Source organism: Seriola lalandi, unplaced genomic scaffold, assembly GCF_002814215.2.
Source record: "Seriola lalandi dorsalis isolate HSWRI2012SDOR001 ecotype SW California unplaced genomic scaffold, Sedor1 jcf7180002053931, whole genome shotgun sequence".
Taxonomy (NCBI): Eukaryota; Metazoa; Chordata; class Actinopteri; order Carangiformes; family Carangidae; genus Seriola; species Seriola lalandi.
In genome coordinates this window covers 109,362-125,018 of record NW_019524484.1, presented here as the reverse complement: position 1 = coordinate 125,018, position 15,657 = coordinate 109,362, and the positions used below count along the sequence as shown (strand labels likewise).

At 39.4% G+C, this 15,657-nt stretch overlaps 1 protein-coding gene across 2 annotated transcripts in view; it reads left to right on the top strand.

Annotated features, from left to right (window-relative positions):
• Window positions 1–8,551: 8,551 nt before the first annotated feature.
• The window catches only part of LOC111652221 (sodium-coupled neutral amino acid transporter 3-like), a 38,977-nt gene continuing 31,871 nt past the window's right edge, over window positions 8,552–15,657 (top strand). The window contains exon 1 of one of the 2 annotated variants that reach the window (XM_023402430.2): window positions 8,552–9,150. The gene's annotated coding sequence lies outside the window, so the exon portion shown is untranslated. The remainder of the gene's footprint in view (window positions 9,151–15,657) is intronic. The other variant, XM_023402431.2, reaches the window with a different exon arrangement.

Here is a 15,657-nt window from a genome sequence, read left to right as displayed (position 1 = left end):
ATTTGTGGTGCCAGTATTAAGTTTCAGTGGAGGTTTGAGAGACTTCATCATTGTGCTAGTTTTCTCTTTATCTCCTTTTTTTTAAGGTGTTATTTAGATACTTGTGTTTCAGCTGTTTTCAGTTTAAAAAAATCACTCTCATTCTGACCACTAGGGGGCAATGTCAGTTTTTGAAGAAATTTCTTCAACCAGTAACAATTAAACATGATAAAATTACAAAAACACAAAAAATCTTATATTATTATCCATAAACATATGAAACTTAGTTAGTTAATTTGTTTCTTAAACTTTTACTTTTATATAGCACACGAATGATGTTAAATATATTTTCATGCTGATCATTTGAGCGCCTTTTATGTATAATTGCTTTGTCTTTTTAAATCTTCTCTTCCATCTTGCTGTGATTATCATCTGTGCTGCTGCTTGCATCAGCAGCCGCCCTCACGCCTGCCTGTCCCACACTGACATGATGTCCTCACTGTTGCTGGCCACAGGGTAGGGTAGGGTGGGGGCAAGGAGTGAATTAACCTCTGTGGCGTTGGGATCATAATAAAACGGGCACAATCGTACAGGAGAAGGTTAATTTGAATCATTACAATGTGTTTTTCCTGAGGAAATCCTCCCTGATTGCTGTGATCAGGATTCCATGCGTCATACTGGGTGGTACGGAAAGGATCTCACCCAAGTCTCCTCTTCAGTGACATTCAAACTGTGCAGATTAACTTACTCTCTAGTAGCAGAATGACAGCTTTGATCTCCCTGTTGATTAATACTGTAGCACAAAATGAACTGTGCTCACTGTCTCATGGGGAGACTTGTGAATGCCTACTCAGTTTTCGGCGTGGCACTGGCTCAGCTTACCAGAATCTGTGTCAGCTGACTAAGCCGTTTTGCATAACACAGTCGGTGGCCACACTTGTGCTGAATAAAATTGTGAGAGGATGAGGCTGGCACACGTACATCATGTCCCAAATGTATAGAGAATATGATACAAATAGGATTTCAGCTCACACAGTCGCTTTATGACCTAGAAACAGCCTCATCTTCAGATATGTCTGAGGTTGAGGGTAAGATGCAGGGTTATTATTTTTAGGTTGAAACAATGGTCTTTGCCTCACGATGTAACATGATGCCTTTAAGCCATGCCTTTTACATTTCGCCTATATAACAGACTGCAGAGCAACAAATCCTATCACCACAGTTTTTTCCCCGTTCTGATGTTTGATTGGATTAGTTGAAGCTCCTGATGGGAGTCTGCATGATTTTATGCATTGCACTGCTGCCACATCATTGACTGATTGGATAATTGCATGAATAAGCAGGTGTACAGGTGTAAGTAGAAAAGTGCTGGGTGAGTGGTGTTGTCCGTGCAGCTACAGAAAAGGAGGTATTGTAAAACGAAAGCTTGAAAATTTGAAAAAGTATGTAATCATTGCAGCCTGATAATTTCGTGACAGACAATACCAGACAAATTTTAAAGAAATGTCTCATTAAATGAACAAGAATCAAACAGGTTGCAATAAATGTTTAATGCGATTAGTTGTTCTAACCAATAATATTTTCACTAAACATAATATTAAAGTTTTCTTTTATACTTTATGTAATTTTACAGCTGTAGAAATAAGAAACTAAATGTCAAGCTGCATCTTCTCACTGAGTTCAGAGTGGTTACTTTCTTATTTCTGCAAGTATTTGCAAGTTGATAGATTGTCCTCCACATCATATGACTATTAATAATACAGAACAGAATAACATTTTAGTCAAATCTGTAGTGGAAAACACTCTTGCATCCGCTGCAGGATACATGGAGTTAATAGTTTCTGACACTCACCCGTGATGAAGCAGAAAAATGAAATGTGGAAATAAATAGGATGATACATTTTATTACAACATGACAAGCAGTGACATGGAAAATTGAAGCTAAAAACAAGAACTGAAGAAGATCATAAGACATGCTGCAGAATACTGAAAGGAAATTATTGCATGTGACTATACAAGTATGAGAACAAGAGGGAAATTTAGTAATTTGGCATGGACATCTCTGTCCATTATTTATCAACCTGTGAATTCATAGTATTTTGTTAGAGATGTATGTTCCCTGTTTATGTTTCTGGCTGTTATTCAAGCGTTTCTATTAATTAGCTGCAGTGATGTAGAGCTGAATCTTTGCTGTAGCCTGTTGACCCTACTCAGCTTATGATAAGGAGACGTCATAAGACTCCACATATTTGTCATGTTGGTGAGACTGGGCTGTTGTGTTTTGGGTTTGTAACTCATATTCCATGGGAAAAAAAAAAAAAAATATATATATTAGCTGTGTATGTAAGCGAAGAGTTGCTGTGAATTCAGTCAGTCTTGTCAGTTTAAACAGTGAAGCTTTGTGTGTCGTACTGTCAGGTGGACTGTGATGAAGCCGCATTGATCCAAAGGACATACTGTACAGCATTGTGTTTGTCTACATCTGAAATGTTTGTGTTCCTTTCCTCAGGGATCTAAAAGGAAATACATCTAAGACTATACTTGGAACAAATACACAACAAACAGAAGAACCCACACTGGTAATACACTTGTCTCATGCAGGCAAGACGTTTAAAACTCTGGCCAGCTGTCCAAACAGACAAAAAGTGAATTCAATAACTGAGGAACTTATGATCCACACATTCATTTATTGGGAGTTTAGATGTATTATTAAATTTTAGCATTCATAAAATTAGGTATTTCCACTTTATTATTTACTTATTATTCCAAAAATATTTTGGATATTTCTCCCAAGGGGCCCTTAAGACAGCTTTCTGATAAAATCTGTGTAGAGACTTTAGGCTGAGCCTGAAAGTCATATTAACCAGCAAAGGTTGTACATAATTATATCTTATTTTTTCCATTGCTCATTTAGTCTGTTTTAACATTGCACAGTATTCTCTGGTGTAATGCAGAAGAAATCTTAATGCAGCTGGCTCTCACATGTCAAATTTGGAAAGTTATTTTTTACTTATAATGTATTCTTTCTCTATTCATGTTGTTTTGATCATCAACCTTATATTGCATATTTCCTTATATGTTTGAATGGCTCGACTGCATCAGTAGGGCCAGCCCTGCCATCACAAGAGTGATTGAGTGAGTGAGTGAGTGAGTGAGTGATTGATCGATCGATCGATCGATCATATTTCCACCATTGGTCAGTTGAATGCTATGTGACTGAGTTGGAGTTGCTGTTGCTTTTTCAAAATGAATTGGTGCCAATTGGGCCAACCCTGGTCTCTTGTTATGGGCAGTCACTCTAAAATGGTAAATGGAAGCAAATGAAAACAAGGCTTTGTACTAAAATACCAATGACCAATACATACAATACATATTAAACAAAGGGAATTTTAAATAAATTCCTGCCTCTAATATAAGCCTGCCTCAAATAAAGGTCTATTACCTTCTGCAGTCGAGGCAAATAACATCAGTTCCACAACAGTTTATAACTACGTCGTCAATTTTGCACATTGACCATACGTGGTCCAGTCATTTAGGTTTTGATCTAGTCTTGTTTATTTCTGTACATTTCATGTCACATGCAAATTGTTCCACAAGTGTTTGTTCAGTCAATAAAACTGAGAGGCCACGCACAGTTCATACAGAGTTCATTTCTTTAGAAGGAGTTTCTTGTTTGGGATTTACTTTGTCACATGAGCCTTTCATCTTTCGTGTGGGTGCCGCAAGTTTATGGTGAACACAATGGTTCCCCAACGCTATACCAAGCAGGGGTCTAAGGCATGAAATTCAATGAGTGGTCTGTAGAAACCTGATGAACTTATAGAAGATGAGAGACTGTGAGAGATCCCTTAATAGTAGTTTCAGTGCAGTCACGGAGTGCAATCCAGTTGGGGACATATTTTGTCTTGAGTAAAAAGCACATGTAGCGATGATAACACTAGCAAGATGATCACAAGACCTTGTGTCACAAGCCCTGACTGCACAAAATGTTACATGTAATTGGTGTTATTAAAAGTATTTAAGTTGTTAAAGATAGAAGATATTGAGAAGTTAAACAAGACTAAGAGTCTAGAGCCACGCTAGCAGCAGTGCTTTTAACTAAATGCTAATATACCTGCATGGTAAAATGTTTATCATGTTCACCATCTTAGTTCACAGTGTAATCATTCACTAATTCGCACTAAAGTAAAACTAATGTTGGGAATGTCATTACTTTTGCAACGAATATGGACATGTCATCTGGGGACCATGAATGTTCACATTAAATTGAAATTTCCAACTACAACTTTAGTTCAAGTTGAGGTTCAGAGCATATCATACAAAAGCAATTTTGTATATTTTAACAAACTTCTTGGTAGCCAAAGGAAAATGAAAGCAGAAGAGGTACATTTTCCAGCCTCAAAAGAATTTAATCTGAAACAATTTTGGCGATTGTTAAATATTTTGATCCACATAAGGGACAAATTATTTACATTGCAAACTAAATCAGAGGTATTTTTGAAACTTTGATCCCAGAATGTGGTTTCTCTTCATCTTTGCTGCCTATTTTTCTTTACTCCGTTACTCCCTTCCCTCTTTGGGCCTCTGTGTGTCAGCTCCCTCTGTAATGGCAAGACTTCTCCTTCAGGGAATTCCTCCTGCAGAGAGGAATAATGCTCAGGACTTCTCTGTATCCTACAGAGCAGTGTGTGTGTGTGTGTGTGTGTGTGTGTGTGTGTGTGTGTGTGTGTGTGTGTGTGTGCTTCTTTGATGGCAAAAGAGAAGCATGGGCAGGTGGCCCAATTATGTGTTTATGTGAGTAGGAGAGGAGACACTTTGTGAACTTTGATTGAAGTCTGGAGAGAATAACAAACAGCATTCCCCTGGTATGACAGATGTCTCCTCTCGATAAATGCTTCAGAAACTCCCTGACTACTCCAGCTTACTGTAGCATTATGTAACATTTACAGTCACTGACAGTATGTCGTCTTTTTTCAACAAATGTGTCTTATTGCCTGCTTGTGTTGCTGAAGTTCATTTAAAATATTCTATAATATGAAACAGGACAATGTTTCCTAAGTGATGATATCAGCTAATTAAATCAGTTTTCATGTCAAATGATCATCTCTTGAGTTGGGATTGTCTAACAAAAAATAACTTCAATGCTTAACTAAATGGTGACATGAAAAGTCCTAAAAGTCTCTACTGATGCTCACATGACAACAGGTCCATCTCCAAGACAAGCCTCTATTATTGGAAATAAACACAATGTCTCAGTAAATGTTTTAATATCTGTAATTCTGCATGAAAATGCACTGGTGGGGTGGATTTTAGGCTCAGTTTGACTAATTACATTTTTTTTTAAAAATGGTGCATCACAAACCAAACAAATATTCATGAAGTGAAACCAGTGCTAATGTTGTAGAATAGAAAATTTGCAAAATTTGGTGAAAAGGCTGCTGACATACTGTATACGGTATGATGTGGATCATATTATTCTCTCCCTTATGATTTACTTGTTTTATTCATGTAAACAAACCTTATCAACTGAGCTGGCGTGTAATCTTCTCTAACACCTACAAACTGACTCATGCATATAGCCCCCAAGGCACCATGTCAAGTGTCGTCAGTGTTAGCTGATGTTCACACAGCATGAGTATGAGTCACCCCCACACTCGATTCACAAGGCATTAATAAACCTTCACCAAGCTGCCTATAGTCCTACATAAAGCACCATCTCACTCAAACCGGCTCTCAGGTAACTCCATAACCACATAATTTCCATGGCCATGAGTTGGCCATGCTTTGCTTTGGATAATCACACAGTGACTGCATTTCTTCCCCAAATGAAGAATGCACAGGGAGATTGACCTTAATTGAGTTTGATTGCAGCATCTTCCAACAGGGCTCAGCAAAATAAACTGAATGGGCTTAGTGGTCTGTGATGAGATCTTTTCTTCCTCTTTCTCCTAATTATGTGCATGGTGGGGGCTGTGGGGCTGCGGAGGATGGACAGGAGGCCACAAATCAAGCTCCATACATGTGAGGGAAGCTACTTGGAAAAGACCCTTCTTCAAAAAAACAAGATTGTTTCAAATTTGATTCAAAGCAATCAAGGGAAGATTACACAGGCAGTTTTTCTTTTGGTGCAGGATGATAAATGGATAAAAGGATATCCGTGCAGTCTAAAAATAATTGGGTTGTTTTATTTCTTTTAGATCTACCTTTTGAAAAGTGTAAATCCACTTAAATATTTACCAGAGTTACCAAAGTTATAAGCTATTATACTGTTATGCAGGTTTGCCCTGACCTCCCAGAAGTCACAGGCTCCCATTGTTTCCAGAAATCCATTCAAAGCTGTTCACAGGGCTGTACTGCTTTGTTGATATAATACCTTAGGTTCAATAGTGTGTGTATTGCAGTTTGTACAAAGATGACTTACCGCTTTTTTCCATGAATGTGCACCACTACATTCTTTTGAGAGCAAGCAAAAAATGAAACTGCTTTAGACCAACAAATCATCGTTGAGTTTTTGTGAACACGATTCTTCTAAAAAATGTTATTTAAACCTGAAAGACTGCAGAAAGATGGATGGATGGATGAAACTTGAAGTTGAAACCAAACTAACTTTAAACAATTCATCTTCAGTGTTGGAACAAAAAGATTGTGATGTAATGAGCATTTCAAAGGAGTGTGATGGTAATCTATGTGGTAGCCAAGTTGAGAGAATATTTTTAAAGCAGAAATTTTAAAAAGCTACTCTTTCTTTCTGTCAGTAGATGATATATTGGATGTTACTTTCATAGGGTAAAATCATCATGATCTTTATGAACATTAATAATTTATGTCATCCTGTCAACTAACTGAAAGACAAACTACTCATGTTTCTGATTGATTCAAATAAATGAAGTATACCTGGCAGCAATACAAAAGTTCATGTGTCATCTCCATACAAAAACAGAAAGAATGCAGACAGCCAAAGTTAGTTTTATTTTACCTTTTCTTTGTATCCAAAATGAAGAGTGCATGTTGTTAGGGATGACTGTGGCACAGCCCTGGGGATGAAATGTAGGTCTGACAGTCGGTCTGTCAGTCGGTCTGCCAGTACGGTCTAGACACTAAAATAACTCAAAAACTACTGGATAGATTGCCATGAATTTTTTTTACATACATTCATGGTGCCCAAGGTATGAATAGTAATCATCTCCTGACCTTTTCAGCTAGCACCATCATCTGATAAAATGTCTTTGTCCAATACTTGGGTTTAAATAAAAATCAAGACATTCCCACCAGTTGTTTTTGGTGCTATTTAGCAAAGGTTAGCATGCTGTCACGCTAAAACAAATATGGTTAACATGTTAACATGTTGTGTATTTCATTTTTTCCTCCACTGTTTTTAGAGTGTCACCAATTTCAGTGCAGTTACTTGAATGAATTAGCACATGTACTGGCCCAGTCTGTAGACCTATACCCTAGCATGTGATTCATGAGCTAAAATACATTAATTGCTACCACACTTTGTGAGTGATTTAGTATCTCTGCTCGGTGGTCATCTAACTTGTGCTGCAGACCTTTGCTACACCCAGTTTCTATGGATACACCTTGCAGTGCACTGCTCTTTGCAGTCAGAAAGTCCTCTGGAGCGCTGCACATGCATCACCTTTTTAAACTGACAGATGAGGCAAGGCTTGGCTCATACACACCATTAAAAGAAGAACAGGGGGAGTTCATACAGCTGAATGAAAATGCTGTGCCTCCAGAACCAGTTGCCAGATGTCCTTTGCGTTTACCCTCTCCTCTTCATTAGTTGACAGCGCTTAAATTAGCACACCAACATGTTATTTGTGAATAGAGGAAAACCAGGGGACAGTATTCTGGAATTAAACTGCAGATTAAAGCACATGCCTTCATGCACTTGAGATTCTATGAACTATAGCATACATCTGTTGAGCTCCTCTGCTGACCTCTGGGATGCACAAGCCTGTTTCTCAGCATCTCTAGCCCTTTCCTCTATGGGTAGCCATTCCCCACTGGGTCAACCTCAAGAGAAGATGCTGAGCTTATCTGTCCCAGATGGTTAAATGTCCCCTGCTTTCCACAAGGTCAGGTTTGCTGTGACAGCTTTAAAGGAAACTGTGGTTGCTGGTTAAGAGCCTTGTATTTGTGGGAGAGAACTGAATCTATCAGCTCCCAATTTCAAATAAATGGGGGGAAGATACATAATAAATAGAACTGCAAATACAGGTAAAGTTTATAGTTGTGTGTGTGTTGGGCCTACAAAAATGAGCTATGGAAAATGTGTGTTTGGCTCTATTTGTCACCCCCATGAATGCGCACAGGTAATTCTACTGCAGGTATGTGTCTTCCTCGGCGCACACGAGCTAGAAGAGAGAGAAAAGAAACGATCCCCGGAGCGCTGTGACATCAAAACGCGCTGCCGCTGATGACCTAGAAATGAAGCTTGCGTATCCATGTGCGTAAGCAACAGTGGGCTTTGGTGGCACATGGCTCTGGCAGCTGTTTACGTTGTTGATTGCGTGTTATGAAAAAACACTTCGGCTGTATTGCTTTTTCTTAAAGGTCCGCGTTAGTTATATTAGGTCTATTTTTGGAACCATTCTAAGGGGAATAAAAAAAAAGAAGAAGAAAAGCATGCACGGCGTGTGTTTGAGTGGTCTCCTCGCGGTCATTCACTGCCTCATTGTCTGATAATGCGCGCTCAAGCACGACGATAAATCCATGAACATGAAATATACCCCGACACCATCACCGTGTGAAATGGCAGTTACATTGCCCGCAGCGGAAACGACCTTTTAACCGGGTTATGATATCAATCTAACGCCAGTCATCATTTCCAAAACGATTAAAAAAGGCGCGTGCCAAAGAAGAGGGCTCTCGTGTCCCTGCGCGGCGAGCTCGGGCTTCGCAGCAGAACACACAACAATGATTTGATTGGAGTCGCCGTCCGTGAGGTGCGGTAGGCGGAACCCGGGAACTCTTAACATCCCACTTTTGAGAAGATTACGAGGACAGTTCACAGGGAAACACATGACATTAACGCCGTTTGGAAGGAAGGCGGACGGACGTAGCGGGGCAGAGGCAGGACGAGACGACACGGCAGCCGAGCACTGAGCGGAGGCAAGGTCTGTGTGGAGCTATCTGGAGTTGGAGGAGGACACTGGTACTTCTCTGGTAAGGCACTGAAAACGTTATAACCTTCATGTGTAATCCTTGTAACGCATTTAAACTCATTATTTTTCTTGTAGCCTATATGTCTTGCTATATAATATTTTATAGATACATGGAGCTAAATAGTATAATTAATTTTAATAAAAAACACAACGACGCTCTTTGTACGTGTAGCCTATGTGCAGCATCAGTCTGCTTGCCAAGTCAGTGTGTAACGTTTACCAATCTTGAGTTAGCTAAATGTAAGGTAAAAGGCAGTCGAGATATCGCGTGGTTGTGTCATTTAAGCGACATGCAAGGTCCTCGGTCCAGCTGTAGAGAGAGATGACATTACAAACGTGTCACGCTTGGTCCTCATATGTAGCTTGGTACCCTACTATTGAGATTCAGTGCCCCCTACTTTGGATTACACAGCCTCCTTTTGTTAAGTACTTTCTTTCTTGGGGCTTATGTGAAAATCTGCAGGAATGATTTTGTGCACAACTGGATAAATCTTTACTCTGTACCCGAGAGGATAACTGAGTGAAGCCTCTGATTAAAACAGTTATCCCAGTTGTCACCCTCCTCTCTACCATGATCAAGTGTAGTGGCTTAGTAAGATCAAGCTTGACCATTGGAGGGACTTGCTAGAAGCTCCTCCATGACCCTGTTGACTCCTACACCCTTCTCAGTGCACCACTGCTGCTTAATGTGTGCTTTTTTTCATTTAATTTTTTCAAATGGCCACTGTATACTATAAACCCAAACCAACTCTACCCCGAGCAGGTCTCTATTTTTGAGGGCTAGGAATGGCATTGTAAAGCCTGTTTGAAACATTCAGTGGCTACCATGCATGGATTTTGCAGATTCTCTACACAGCTTAATTTTTGGATTGCCTGTCATATTTTTAAGTCGTGCAGGCGGAGCATTCACAGCTGGCTCACACCTCGTCACAGCTCGGCTACAGGTGCCATCTGGTCTTCCTGTTCGGTGATCTTGCCTATTGTGAGGGATATATTCAAGCTTTTGATTAGATGCTAACTGAAAGGGGTAAAGCATCTGCATTACTTTTGGTATGATTTACTGCCTTTTCTAACATGCACATACTTAACCAGATTTCTCACAAAGGCACACTGTAACAGTCCATATGCATCCATAGAATCACATTTAACAAATGTATTTATCCATCCTGCTAGGCTAGGTGCAAAAAACTCATAAACTGGATAACACTCTAACAACAATGTAGTTTTTGGAGTCACCTGCAGCAGACAAAGTCCCCAGTCATTCTCTCTTCCAACGATGAGTCACCTCAAGGCTTGTGGGCAGCAGGTGAGACTGTGACTGCTGGACTTGACAGGCTGGAGCAGACGAGAGCTCATGTCTGGCCCGCTTGGCCTCTGCTGTTAGAATTGACTGCCCCTCTCTATGGCTTGTCATTGGCTTCTCCTGTCTCTTCTCTTCTTCACTATTGGATCAGACATAAACAAAGAAATGCACTAAGTTCCTGTCAAATTAGATTAAAGCTCTGTGTCTTCGTAAAATATATATTCTCATCCAGCTGCATTATTGGTTTACCTTTGCAGGAATGAAAAAAAAACGTAACAAGTTTGTTCAGTCTTAGGGTGCAACATAGTTCAGTGTGAGAATAAAGGAGCACCCTGCTGTGTCTTTGTCGATGGAATGAAACTATGAAGGGACATGAGCCTGTCTGGCATTAAAGTATTGCAGGGATTTGATTTTGGGGGAGATAACTAATAAAAAAGGATCCATATCTAATTATAGTGAAAAAAAGGTCAGCATGATAGCATCAATTAACTCTTGTTGGTTTGTTTTCCCTACATAACTCATACTTATTCAACTTAGTTTCACTCATACTTTTCCCCTGGTCATCCACGCTCGCTTGCATTGGCTCTTTGCCTCCCCAGGGGGGGCCTACCCCCCAATTTGAGAACCATTGACTAAACCCTTTTCTCTCTCTAGGTACAAAAAGACAATGCTGTATTTGCAGAGTGAACGACATATAAAGGCTGAAAAGGATTGGATAATGATGTGATGTGTTTTGTGCACATGTACTGTAGCTTTAGCTCTCAACCGTGTGTTTACATACAGTACAATACTGACTTCAGTCTGGTACTTTCTAGACATAAGGTATATACTGTATCACTTTGAGGGCAAACATGTGCTTATGTCTTTGCTATTCATATTGCAGTATTTCTACACTTTCTAAGTGCAGACTGGCTTAATGAACAACTCGTGCTATTTGAGGATGTACTGATGGATATCATAGATGAACTGCAGCTTGCATAAGGTCAAACTACTTGGGATAAATGCCAGCTTGTTGGTCAGGTGGGCTCTAAGTAGGAGTAAATTATTATACCAGGGCTGTAACCATGAAGTATTTGGGGGACCAAATATATACCATAATGAAGACATAAACATGAGTTGAAAATGCCCGTTAGGTCATTGTTGGTCATTGGTCACTGGGTGAATGTGTGACTAGTTAACTTTCCATGTAACTTAGCTATGATAACTAATGTTAGTAATTGTTGATTGATTAGCACTTGTAAATTGGCTGATTTACACCAAAAACATTTGTGCTCTATGCAATTATGCACAAGTTTTGACAAAATATTATTTGAACAGTACCAATTCCAGTGCAAAATGTTGTACTGACGTTAAAGTTATCTTTTCATGCATGTCCTGGCCGAAGTGAAGTGTTATTATTGATTATATTGGTGTTGCAATAATAAGTGTCCCATGAACAACTGATGGCAACATTAACGAATCCTATTCATGCACTGCTAGCAAGTGCATGGAACGTATGCTAGCTAGCTAACGTTCTAATGTGAATTGAGCATAACATTGCAAGACAATAACCACTCAGAAAAATATAATTTTTACAACACTTACCAAAAATATTACATATCATATTAGATTCGAGTTTTGCACTGTACATTGTTTGACACTGATTTTACCTACCCCCAGCAGTCAAGCAACGGCTTCTCCTGGGATACGGCACTCCATAATAATACAGCCAGCAGTAATAATGATGCCAATCTGTTAAGTTGTGATTATAATTACAGACAGTGGTGCATGGTTATTTGTTGTAGTATAGCAATTTTTTATTTCTATTTTTATGTTGAAATATTGGGGGACACATTTTGAGCATATTGGAATATGGGGTAATGCATCCACCCTCAGTATATATTATAATTACGGCACTGTATTATACCCTTGACACTATCCTGTCCAGTAATCAGCAGTAGATGGAGAAGAGGCTCAAATCCATGTCTTATGGGAACAGCTGCCTGTTTAATTGAAACTTTATATTGGCTGAAATCCATGCCCTATATTATCTGGGTCTGACTGCATGTATAACAAGACTAGGTCAAAACCTAGCACATGTCTGGACCACCTCGTAGGCTATTTGGATTTTGCCTAGTGTCAGTCAATTTCAGCCTATTTCTGTTTGTCTCTCTCCTACTCTCTGTGCTCACACATACAGTATTATGATAGAGATGAATTTCCAATAAAGCTTTTTTACATGTTTTTCTGTTCCCATTGTCAGACAAGGGAACAAGTATGAAATAGTGACTGAAGCTTGGACCATTAAGACTACATGTTAACTTCCAAGCTGCTGCTCTGCACTGCTAAAATCTTGACGTTATAACCATGGTGTCGTCTGACAAAATCACCATTCACGTAACAACAATGGCTGTGCTGTCATTTTGGCTATATTTAATTGTAAAATAATGACTCAAAGGGAAAGTTAGAAGCAACAGAATATTGGGGTATTTTCACATATAATCTTTTTTAAATTAACCAAACTCAGTCCTGTTAAAGTGAACCAACAGAAAAGAGACTCTTTTTACATTGTGAGTTCATTTGAAAGAGGACTCAGCTCTCATTATGGTCCACTTCAACTCTGATGGAGCCCCAGTCCTGTTCTGTTCACACTACAGATATCAGACCTTTACTGCTTTGGATTATGGGTAGCTTTCACCTGGAACAAGGTGGCTGCACTTCTTTATTATGAGAGAAAGAGTGTGTATGTGTGAGTGTGTGTGTGAGCGAGAGAGAGAGAAGGGGGAGGTAGTACACAGTTGCCATTTGATGTGTTAATTTTGTATATCTGGAGAAGTACAGTAGTTATTTCCTCGAACCAAACTAATCTTCGTCCACCCATCTTGCTGTTTTTACCAGCGGTCATGCTTGCATCTATATGATTTTTCATGCGTCTCAGTGCAACAGCATGTGATTTGTTATACAATGGCAAATGCGAAGCAAACCTGGAGTGCTTTGTGTTCACAATGCACAGGTTAAGCGAACCGCAACACAGACTTGAAGTGCACCTCAAGAGGTGGTCTCAGTCGATGACACTGCAGGCTGTAAACGCCCCCTAATAGAACCTGTTTGTGTCAATTCATTTTTAAAGAGCAGCGACCAATGGAAATCTCTTCCTCAGTCACATGACATTCAGCTGACCAACAATGGAATTATGACAACTTGGTTAGTCAGTCAGTCAGTCAGTAAGTAAGTCCATGCTGTTGCAGTTTAGCCAGAAATATCTACTATTTTTTCTTTGTAATACAAAGCAATGTCAACTTGGAAGCACAGGATGCATATCTATGAGTTGTGAGCAAGCAGCAACCTCCAGGGCTGAAAAATGAAGCCAACACAGAAGAGCCAAAAACTGCAGCTTCAAAAATGGCCACTAGAGGCTGGCTCCCAGAGTGAGTCGAACCCCATAGACTCTCATGTTAAAATGCCCAACTTTACAGCAAAAATAAACATGTTTATAGCCTTGTACAAAAAATGGTTTTGGTCTAATGTCCCCCTTCATGACCAACTTTAGGGGGTGAATGTTTTATGTAACTCACCCTTTTAAATTTTATTAAGGCTTAAAGTTCTGCATAATTGAGTGTGTGCTGGTTTGAGAATGAGCAGCCCACTATGATTTACAAAACTGCTCTTAAGAAACCTATGGGTGACGTCAAGGAGGCTACGTCCATCTTTAAATACTGTTAATAGTTGTGAGCAGTTCAATAAAAACGTTTTACAGCTTGAGGAGGAATTATATAAAGTTTACAGTATTTAATGAGAAAAAAACAAAGACCACAGAAAAGAAGCCATAATTATGTGAGGCAGGATTTTGTTTTATTTGTATTCTAGACCTCAAGGTTGGTAACTACTGCCAAAGGGCATTTTTTTCACTTGCCCTCCTCATATGAAAGTCAGAGTATGGGGTTGGTATGAGTGTCTCTTGGTGCTCATAGTGCTTGATAGAATTGCAAAAGACACTTCAGCCAGACAGATAGAAGAAAGGCCACCTCAGAAACCCCAAAGTCTGAATACATCATCGAGAGCTGCAATTTTGCTCATTATCCATCGATGGGCTGTTGTACGGGATTTGACACCTAAATCTTACACTGATCTTCTTACAGTGGTTGCCTGTTCTGCTCAGGAGTTCTCTGTCAGTGGATTGAGATTTGGGCTTCTATGATGCTGTGGCATGTGATAGAGTCAAAGCAACATCCACCTTGGTGGTCACACACTGCATCAAGTTGTACTTCCCACCGAATGAATGCATTTGCACCAATGATGCAGTCTCTTTCTTTTTCTCTCCCCCCATGTGATGAGGAGGAAACAGGAGAGAGTCTGGTGGTAGATGCCAGGACAGGATGGTACTTTGTTTTGGGCACATGATTGAGAGAAGACAGAGCTGGCATTGAACAGTGCGGTGTTGAGGGAGGACTTTCTGGATGGGCGGCCGCTTAGCTGATTGCCTTGCATCCTGTACTATTGTTCAAAGTAATATACAACTGGCATACGGTTTCTTCGTAGAGGCTCTGTCCTCAGTCGTGTCAGTGCTGTCCTGTATGTTCAGTCCATAGACAACATGCTTTTGGAGTTACAGTGCAAACTAACCACAGCTGACTCACTGGAAGAGATGAGATTGCCTTGTGCATTTTTACTGTTTTCTAATGTGTTATATAATAGTTAGTTGCAGCCCTATTAAAGCTAGGTCTTAAATGTCTTTCCAGAGTCATGGACGTATAACTTGTATTTTTGCCATTATTGAACAGTCTGATATACACATTGTATACCAGGAAAGAGTCATGCTACATCTTAGTTAAATTTGATTTGAATGGATTTGCATTAAAAGAGCCTGATAGCACAATGAAACATTTTGTTTCATTGTGTACCCCAACTAAGTAAAAACTGGGTTTCTCATTTACAACGTGTTTAAAGAAATACCTTAATTTCCACAACACTGGTACCAAAAGTTCTGTATTTCATGATGTACTAGTTTAGAATGCAGTCACCACTCTATAGTTTGTCCACCAGAGTGTATTAATAAGTCAACTTTTCAACTGTAAAATGTCCTTCCCATTATATTTTTTGGGTGCAGTTTAAATCAACAAATTTAAGATGACATTATCTAAAAGGTTAATTTGTGTTACATATTACAAGGAAGCTAATAAGTGGTTGAAATATCGTTTTTTTTCTTAACTCTCAAATATCAATATC